The sequence below is a fragment of the Hirundo rustica genome, chromosome 3, assembly GCF_015227805.2.
Source record: "Hirundo rustica isolate bHirRus1 chromosome 3, bHirRus1.pri.v3, whole genome shotgun sequence".
In the NCBI taxonomy this organism is placed as follows: Eukaryota; Metazoa; Chordata; class Aves; order Passeriformes; family Hirundinidae; genus Hirundo; species Hirundo rustica.
Window position 1 is genome coordinate 32,962,352 of NC_053452.1, and position 10,360 is coordinate 32,972,711.

The following is a 10,360-nucleotide window of genomic DNA, read 5'->3' on the forward strand; positions in this document are numbered from 1 at the left end:
TTGGAAGAATCACCTCATGACTTTTCAAGGTCACACAGAAAGTCTGTAGCAAAGCAGAGCATTGAGGCCAGGTGGTCTGAGTCCCCAGCTAGTCACCTAAGAACATGGATCAGATGAGGCATGAGAAGCAGGACAGCCTAGAAGCACCCTGAGAAAATCTGTGCCATCATCAAAATGTAACAATCTGGAAGACCAAATACAAAATAATCCTGGGAGAAAGGATGAGCTACCTCAACCAACAGACCCCAGGGCATTCTCACACATGGTGCTGCAAGGCTAGAGTCATGGCTTGCTGAATATTCCACAGGATAGCACTACCAACATTGCTACGTCATGCTAGGCTATGACACCTCCTCTCCAAATGGACAGCTCTGACGACAGTGAGAGCAAATAATTTCCTGCAGCATCTCTGAAGATCAAGAGAAGCTTCTGCACAACTGGATTGAGGACCACACAGTGGTATTGAGACAGCAGCTGGGAGCAGAGAAGGTTCCAGCCTGGCCTTTGGACACCCACAAAGGGCATGGTAACTTCTTACCAACATCCCTTACACAACAGTTGTGGGGCCATTGCTGCCTGTTTGGAAAGAGTCCTAGTATACAATGAGGAAAGTTGGGAAAAAAAAAAAAAAAAAAAAAAAAAAAAAAAAAAAAAAAAAAAAAAAAAAAAGAGAAGAGACTAGTCTAGCTCAGCTGGTCAAGAACAAAGACCTTCGTAGTAACAAATAACTCAGCACAGCCCTGACTCCTTCATCTAAGTGGAGATTTTCATCCAAGAGCTCCTCACCAGGAATTACACCTTTTCAGCCAGCTCTCTGCAGTTCCTACTGATTTGGTCTAATGAAAGTGACTCTTAACCAATAATGCTTTAGCAAAGTTCCCACCAGATCAAAACTGACCTTAGTTGGCTCCTGTCGTTTCCAAAAAGCTCCTGCTGATTTGGCTGACTGACTGAGCTCCAGGAAAATTGTGCGTTAGTCTTGCATTTGCAGAGGGTAAATTCTCCCTTTCTGGAATGCAGAGGAGACAGGAACAAAGCCAACAGGAACAAACAGAGTCAACTTGTCGGGATGAAAATGTTTGCAGCAACCCCTGCTCTAAGGCTACTGCCTCTGAGCTGGACACCAAGACATCCTGGGCAGACCAGCATTCCATGCCACAGAGACACAAACCTTCCCAGCCCCTGGCTGTTTTCTTTCTAGCTTTATTTGATTGCCCCAGGCCTGGACACCGGCACAACTGCATGCTGCAGCCACTTGCAGAAAGAACTATCACTACTAAGAGTTCTCTCGTCTAGCAAGGGGTCAAAAGATTAGGCCCAAAACAGACACTCAAAAGTACTCTGTACTTTGAGGATGAGCCCAGCGGGACTTTCAGGCACTTTCCTCACCCCTCTCAAACTCTTGACAGAACAGTTGATTCAAAATTATTGCTTTAATTAGAGGCTTGCAGCTAGTTAAGCATCTGACTTCCATGCATGGCCCACCTGGCAAAGCAGGCACACCTCCCCCAAACCCACGTCAGGCCCATAACATTTGCAGGCTGTGTGGGCTGCTCTGTTTCGGGGCCGTGGAGCCTGTCGCGTTCCCCTCCAGCTGCAGCGTTGGCAGCCTCACGCTGACAGGTTCGAGCCATGCAGAGACGGTTGTTTTTATAACCCACTCTCTTTTAACAAAACTTTCCCAAGCTTATTCCTCTACACTATAGCTAAGATCACCTGCTGCTCAAGGGGATTCTTAAAGGAAAATTGCAAAACAAAAGAAAAAAACCTGGAAAAACTGACACATAATGGCACTCAAGGAAGAAGAAAGCACCTCAGCACTAACCTGTTAGTCCAAATTCTGAGCTCTGCTAACATCTCTCATTTCTGACTGGCAACTCCCTTCCTCTCTCTGTTGTTCCCTGGTGGCACCATAAGATGCTCTGCTGACCTGCAGCTCTCCCTACTGTTCCACCCTGGGACCACAACATATTTCCCCAATAGTTGTCTTTGAGCCTTGATTAACAGCCAGTGTGACAATGACATGCTGATCTACTCACAAATTAATCACAACTCAGCTCTGGGATCCCACAACCCATCTCTGCTGCACACCTTGGCCTTTGCTCATGATATCCCAACTGTTCTTGTCCCTCATTCACAGCACAGCTCCTTCCGTGCACTTCAATCCCAATTCACCACCTTCTTTAGCCCATACAGATATAAACCAGCAGACGTGGAACATGTGAGTCGCTCTGCTGTATCAGTCCCAAGGTCTCCATAGTTCAGTATTTTACCTTGTGAAAAAGCTGCCAGACTAGAGAGGGGGGGGGTTTAAAATCCACTTAGTAGCCTGTCTGCTATCTAAATTTGAACTGACATTAGCTTAAAAGCTGAAACATCATGTTTATTCTGGCTTTCAATTATGTTGTTAAGAACTACAGTGATTCTCCACATACTTGCCATTCACACACTGCCCAACCAAGCAAACAGTAATACTATAAGTACACCGAGTAGTGCTACTCAGGTCTTTTCATAAACTAACAGAATTAAATTAGAGCAATTCAAGATGTCTGAACAAATGAGTTTTCTCTCAAATCATGCACTGTCTTCTGGCATTCTACAGGGAACTCCATTTGCTATGGAGCCTCCTCTTCCGTAAGTTTAGCTGGGTCTCTCTGAACTCCTCTCTAGTCTTGATTAACCTAAATCTGGGTAGTGCTCACATAGTAATATTTAAAGCTCATGCAGTGCAAATGAAAAAAACATGCTATAAAAGGATTCAAAACAATACCATTTGTGGGGGTTTTTTTGGTTTTTTTTTTCAATTTCAGTATTGAATTTCATGCTATTGAACCCACAGCCCTGGAGACCAAAGCCCTCTTCTTAACTCAAAAGGAACTGCACAGGCAAGACAAGATTCTTCACTGTGTGCTGGAGAATTGACTTCTACATTCCCCAGTGAATTTGGACTCTGAGTAACATTTAGTCCACAACTTTTTTTAATTAAACAGTCAATGAGTGCAATGAAAGTCCAAGGCCTTTTAGAGAAAGGGATATTCTCACTCACTACGAACAGGACTAGAAAAAACCCAACTTATTTCACGCATGTACTGCCAGAGGGCTGTCAAATGGAAACAGCTTATTGTGAAATGTTTTTGTCATGAGAATGAATATTCAGTCAAGAACAAAACAAAACCTACCAACCTCTCTGACTTTAAAAACAAAAAGCCCTCTGGACAAGAGCTTTAAAGCTGTTCATCATCCCCAGCTGGCCTGAGATCCAGGATCCAACAAAGTTCAAGAGCCGCTGCCCAGTAGGACAGAGAATGAAATCCCAAACAGGTGTGGACCAGGTGTGAAAAAGTAGAAGGTTAACACACCCCATCCATCACTGGACAGCACATCTGTAAAAACGGAAATAAATATTAACTCAAGTCACTATCTTGTCTGGAGATGAGCAGAATTCCCACCAGTGGTAACTACAGAATATCACGTGGTAAGGACTGCAGCTGAGCTGATTTACTGCTAAACTGTGCTTGTATGTTTGCAGGAGGCTCTCATTCCCTGGCTGTTGAATTGCTTCTTAATACAAGAGACAAAGAGTCCTAGTGCTCTTCAGAATATCTCTCTGGTTCATTTTTCCAGTTGCAAAGCAAATGGTTTGAAGTTCGATTGTCTTGCCAGACTCATAAAAAGAAACTATCCAAGTGCTAGCCAAATTGTGAAGAACAGCATGTTTTATGAAAACTCAATTAAACTATGGCCATCAGTGGCTTACTTTCATCTTTGCCGAGCACTGCCTCAGCTTTCTTGTTGCACGCCAAACTCATGTTCTTCTCTGATGCACTCAGTGAGATTACAGTTAATAGTTTAGTTTTGTTGTTTGGGGAAAAACACACACACACACACACACACACACACACACACACACACTCACACACACAGTCCTTGTTCATATACTAGATCTGCAGGGTACCAGAAACCTGTATCTTTGGGGCCAGAAGAGGATTTTATTTCCATGTATTGGATGTCAAAATGGGAATTGGTTGTCATTATCACTCACACAAAATAGGCATAGATGTCTTTCCCAAAAACAAAGTGACAGACATTAAATGAAAAGCACCACACTGCAACACACTTTGGGACACTTCATCAGTGAAACAGGCCTTTGAGCTGCACAGCATGACCCATGTAGACCCTACAGTCCGACGTACAAGGAAATTTGGAAAGCATTATAAAAGTACTCTTTTGGAAATTCCCTTTTCCCTTATCTGTCTCTAAACAGGTTGGGCATACAGCCATCCACCCTGGAAGAAGAAAAGAAATGCAAGATCGTATTGTGTTTCCACCTGATGGCAAGGAGGACATGACTATGGTTTCCAAGCACCCTCCAAATGTCTTCAAGGTCTATGATTAATAAAAGTAAAGAATTTACTAAAAATGCAATGCAACAGATTGCAAATCAGAAAGCACATACAGTTAGGGATGAAGTAAAACTGATTTAAATGGACCACCAATCATCACTCCAGTCAATCTAACCTTTTTTCCAACGTGCCAGTCCAGGAAGCAGGCTTGAGGATGACTGAAATAAAACAGAGACGTCCTACTGTCTTGCACTGTTATCACTCTTCTATTGTCTTCTCTTTAGAAGACTGTCTAATAAGACTGTCTCCTATTGCTTACTATTCAGTGCAATTTTGATACAAAGTGATAAAAATGCATCAAGAAGAGCATTCCCTGCTTTTATTAGTTGCAATATTTGAGGCTATTCAATATTGGAAAACTAAAAAAACACCATGAATTCATCAATGCTGAACAATACTGGAAAATTTTTTTAAAAATCCCCAGAAAACAGAAAAACAACCAAAACCCTAGAAAATTAACATATTCTATCCAGATTTGCAGAATGCAAAGATAAATCAAGGTTCAGATAATAGTTCTCTGTGGATTAGACGAATCTGCTGAGACTCAGAGTGGTAGCATATATAGGTACAAGAAGTGCCATGTTTTAAAATTTCTATCCAGCTGGAAAACAGCAGCATCACAAAGAAATACCACTCTGAGAACTACATCAACAGCACAGTTAGCTAAATGAGCACTCTTCTCAGAAATACTTGGAGGAGTCAGATGACTGAAAGTCTCCAAAAGTAAAGGACTTTGAGGCAAATCCAGCTGATATATTTGTAATATGGTGCCAGCAAAATTTCCCCAAATGGCTAAAGAAAAAGGGAAGCATGAAAAGGGTCAGTTGGGAATATATGTGCACGTGGGGGAGGGGGGCAAAGAAAAGGCAAAACTAGCTGAGAACAGGCTCTATTTAAATTGCATACAGACCTCACACAAAGCACAGAGAATTGGTCAGTAGATTGAAGCCATCTGGCTGAAGGAGCCATAAGAGTAAAACCCTGCTGGAGATCTCCCCATCACGTCCTATCATGGTCCAACATCAGAGCACAGCACGGGCTTCCCCCACTCCGAACTCATGGAGTGAAATATGGGAAGATGAGGTAGAAGAGGATTGAAAATTTCATCCTTATGACACAGCCCCTGCTCTTTTCACAAAGTATGTTGTCCCAAGGCCTCTCCAATAAATCTCAAGCTTTGGTGGCAACAAGAGAAACTGAGTCAAGGCTCTACGTGCTGCAGCCAACAGCACAGAACACTGACACCAACAGCTGGCTTCAGGCTTCCATGACTCCCCAGTGAAAGACCACCCCAGGGCTCTCCTAATGTGAATGAACCAGAGGACTCCGATCTCTTCCCGCTCACCCTGGCCATTTACAAACAAGTCCGTTGCAGAAGGCAGATGCAGCATTTGTTACAGTGCAGCCTGGAAACATCTGAAGAAGCAATATTTTTATTATAAAAACATACAAATGTATTTTAAGACTTACAAAATGTATCTTGATTCATGTCTCAGATAAAGCCTCTGATTTCATTTAATGCAAATTAAGACTGCTTGTGTTTCAGAACACTGGAATCTGAACACTTAGCAATGCAGTGGTCTTTATGCCAGCCAACCATTACAAATTTAATGGGTTTTTATTGCCTGTTTTTCTGACGTCCCTCCTTCACCTGGGTTGGAAAATCAAGGCACTTAACATCTGGAAAAATTAAAGCTTTGGAAGTTTGCCAGTCTGATTGCCATAGTGTTGTTACAGAGTTTTTGTTCCTTATGATTCTTCCATGCAGCCCAAATATTAATTTCCAGAGCTCAAATCCAGTGCAAGTGGTTCTGTTGTTTTCCATCATTTTGACTTACCCACATAGAACATTCCCAAAGCATCAAAAGTCATCAGTATTTTTTAAACACTAAGAAGCTCGGAACTAATCATTTCTATATCAGGAATAATTTTGAGCAATCCTAAAGTCTTCTTCTCTAATAAATGCCGTCACTGAAGTATTTTTGCTGGTGTCAGCAATGCCACAGATACTGAGTATAAGAACAGTAGCAGTGAAAATGTATAAGGAGTGTGGTGGGGGGAGAAACAGAGCTGAAATGCTCTTGCAAAAGGAAGTTGGATTAATTTTCCCACTGGATTTTTCTTGTTTACACTTAGCTTGAAATCTTGGAAGGAAACGTAATGAAATTATTCCTTGGTTATTTTACTTTGAAAAATAGCCATATCCACTGGGAAAATAAGAAAACCTTAAAAATATAAACAAGTTATATTCAAGTGAGTCACTCGTTCTTCTACCCGAGTGCCATCTCTCTCTGCTGTCTTTGCAGCATTTCCTTCTTACCATCTCCAACCGCCTTTTCATCCCCCTTCACACTTCCAACTATTAATTTTTATCCCAATGTCATTCTTCTCCACCCTCTAAAGTCAGTTTCAGAAGCTAGCTGTCACTTCTTCATGGATGCAGGCATTTGGGGTGCACGGTTGTGGTGTGGAATGAGCCAGCCTTTCCTGCTGACAAGATGTGGCCACTCTTGACCAGACACCTGATTCATATGTGATGAACCCTGCAGGAGCCTCCATACCCTAAAGGACTCATGACATTCAAGGACATTCCTGTATCTTAGTGGTTGAGTAGGATGAACTGTATTTTGGTGCAGGATGATTTGGTATTCTCTTCCCTTGAGACTTACGACAGTTTTTGTCACATTTGTCTTTTATAATGAGAATTTTGAGTTTTCCAGCCTTTTGTTTATGTATTTATAAAATATTATAGTAATATGTGCTTTCTAAATATGGACAACTCAGTGGGATAAATCAGTGAATCTGTGTCACTGCCATTACAGCTGAGTCTCCCCAGAACAGTTCTAAGGATCTGTAACATATGTAATGTATGTACACGTCTAACAAGTAATTTTGAAGAGCTCACTAATTTTCCTCACTTAAAATCTTGGATGATTAATTATTGGATTTGAACACATTTCTTCTGCTTTTGATCACCCAACATCAAATTATAGACTTTAACATGAATTCTAGATGTTTTGCAACCTAGTTGTAACCAGATTCAGGTTTCCTAATTTTTCAAGAAGGGGGAAGGGCTGTTGGACGCAAAGAGAGCGCTGACCTGCACTGACCCCTTCTGGAAAGCACCAAGAATGTACCATTGGAAACAAACCTGCACTGGTCCTGGGGGTGCGTGTGGGAACTACTTGACCTAATAGCTTTTTCCATCTTGATTCCTGTGACTTTTAATCATGTTTGGTTGGAACAGCCTCGGCCTTCAGAAGCTATTTGCATGGGTAAGACTCTGGAGCAAATATACATGTCATCCATTAACATCCAGCGGACCAGAAAAGGCTCACAAGACCAGAAAAGCTTCTTTGTAGATGGAAGAAGATAAACTAATACCTAACAAGAAACAAGAAAAATAACAAAACATAGCCCCTTTAAAGACAAGAAAATAACACAAATTAGTATGAAAAGAAAAATGGAGCCTTACAAAACATCTATAATGTGTAATCCCAAAACAGTTCCAACAAGAGAATACAATTTCTTTGAGAACAGTCCCATAAAATCTCTGGAAACTGTGAGCAGTTAGGGCATAAGTTTCTCAGCTAAAATATGGTACTTCCTTGCTCCTGACCAGACCCACATTTGGGAGCACAGGTTTAAATTTTATTCAAAAGGGAAAGGACTAATTCTTCAACGGCCAGTGACATCCTGTTCTGCTCCTTGGAAACGTCCAGTTCTATCTAAACTGGATGACCCACCACAGTGCTGACAAATCACAGACCACGGCTGAACCAGCTTACAGAAAGAAAATCACTTTCTTTTCTCACATGTACAGGGACATAGTATTCAGGGCTATATTTCTTCTTCTCTCAACACAAGGGCTTGATGAAATAAACACATTCAAAAATTATCTGCAAGAAATCAGGAATATGTCAAATTTCCAAATTTGGAAATAGATTATGGGCTTCAACTCAAATTGGCACATGCTTTGTTTTTCTCCTTGGGACTCGATGGTCTGCACTACTAACAGTTGTAGAAATATTCACAAGACAAAAAAAAAAAAAAACCTCAGGAGAAAAATCACTCAAGCCAAGTATGCAGGTTTCTAAGAATGCAACAATCTTCCTTCTTTGCACTAAATTATTTGTCACTTAAACTCCTTTAGAGACAGCATTTGTTTGAAGGTGAGGCAAGCAAGTGGAGTACTTACTGCATTTGAACTATCACCATGTCGCTGGTCTCTTTTTGCCTGATCAAAAGCCACAATGCTGCTTAAGTATCTGCATTCAGAAGTCCCATGACACGGAGAAATTTTTGAACAGCCACTAATCCTTTGTCTCCTTAACTTTACCATGGTGAGCCAGCACCGTGCTTATCAACTGTTGATTTCCATCCCATAAAGAGAGCCATCCCTCAAGTTTTCCCAATCACAAGAGGCAACAAAGCCAGCAGAAGAAGTTGCAGTTATTTTAAGCCATTGAATAAACTCTTCTGTTAGGTTGTTTCTTCCCCTAGGATAAAACTCACTTTATAAAGAAAAAACCCAACAACCATCTCATAAAATTTTGACTTCACTACACCACTGTGCCCAGCAATGTTCCTTCTCCTCATAAGGAAATAATTCCCAGACTGGATGGCAGTAAATATTTTGTTTGGCTCTTATGTTTAAGCTTTTGGACAAGCTGAAAATCACCCAGCTTTTAGAAAACATTATATAGCATAAAGCAGTGAGAGAGGAAGAGGTCTCTTCTGGCAGGCATTCTTACTCAATTTGTTCTCTGAATAAATGGGATGGCCCTGCTTTCACTGCTTGGCATAAAGCACAAGAGTCTGGACAGAGGCCCTGCCTTCATTCCCACTTCTTTGGAAAGTCCCAGAGTTGAGAGCTTAGACTGCAACAGAAAGAGATTTGCGAAGCAGACTGTAACAAGAAGCAAGTGTAACACACAAGAAGAAGGAGATGTAAGGACCTCCTGTGACAGAAAGATCAAATTATATTTTACAATAAATTTTACATTTATGTTGTAGTTTACATTTTGCACCACATTTTAGATACAAACTTGGAAAAACATACAGAACATCTTGGGTGAGCACTGTTGACCACTGATGAAACAGAATAGCATGAATGTCCATCAGTGTGCATGACTCACAAGTGATTTTAATTTACTCTGTTAGTTTTCACTTTCTGGATTTTTTTTTAAAGAGTTGAAATGACAGAAAACAAACAAGCACTTGGAGAAACTCCATGAATGACCTTTGCTCTCAAGTACAGTTCAACTCAAGTACGCTCTTCACGATGATGCAGCATTCCCATCTAAGACAAATTGTTTTTCGGTATCTGAAATCCCAGTGGGCTATGTGGGTCTGAGCAAGCACCTCTGGGCTACCTTCCACCAAAGGCAGGTGTAAGAAGTCAAGCGATGAGGTATGCTAAGAAAGATGATGGGAAAAGTGATCTCTCAACAGCCTTCAAACTGTCAAAGACAAGCAATATTAAAACCAAGATGGAAAGTGTTTAAACTAGACGGACTCTTTACAAGAGTTAGAGCCTGGCAACACACTGCTTCAAATTGTCACCTGATGAAATGCACAAAGCACTGCAGGAACAGGCAGGAACCTCAGGATCCCTGGAATATACACGTGACACTGGTGATTTCAAACAAACCCCTTTGCCGAAGCCCACAACTGGCCTGAAACCCTCCATGATGTGGGAAGAATTCCAGAGTCCATCCAAACAGTGGAGCCATATAGTTGAAGTAAAACAACCTCTCAGCCTTCCCTCGCTGGAGACCTAGGAGATTCAGGAACTACAGCAGGAGTTTAACTCAGGTTTCCACAACACAAAGGCATCTCTACCTCTAGATTTACCTTCATCCTAAACATGAGCCAGCATGTGCCCAGGTAGCCAAGAAGGCCGATGGCACCCTGGCCTGGATCAGCAATGGTGTGGCCAGCAGGAGCAGGGCAGG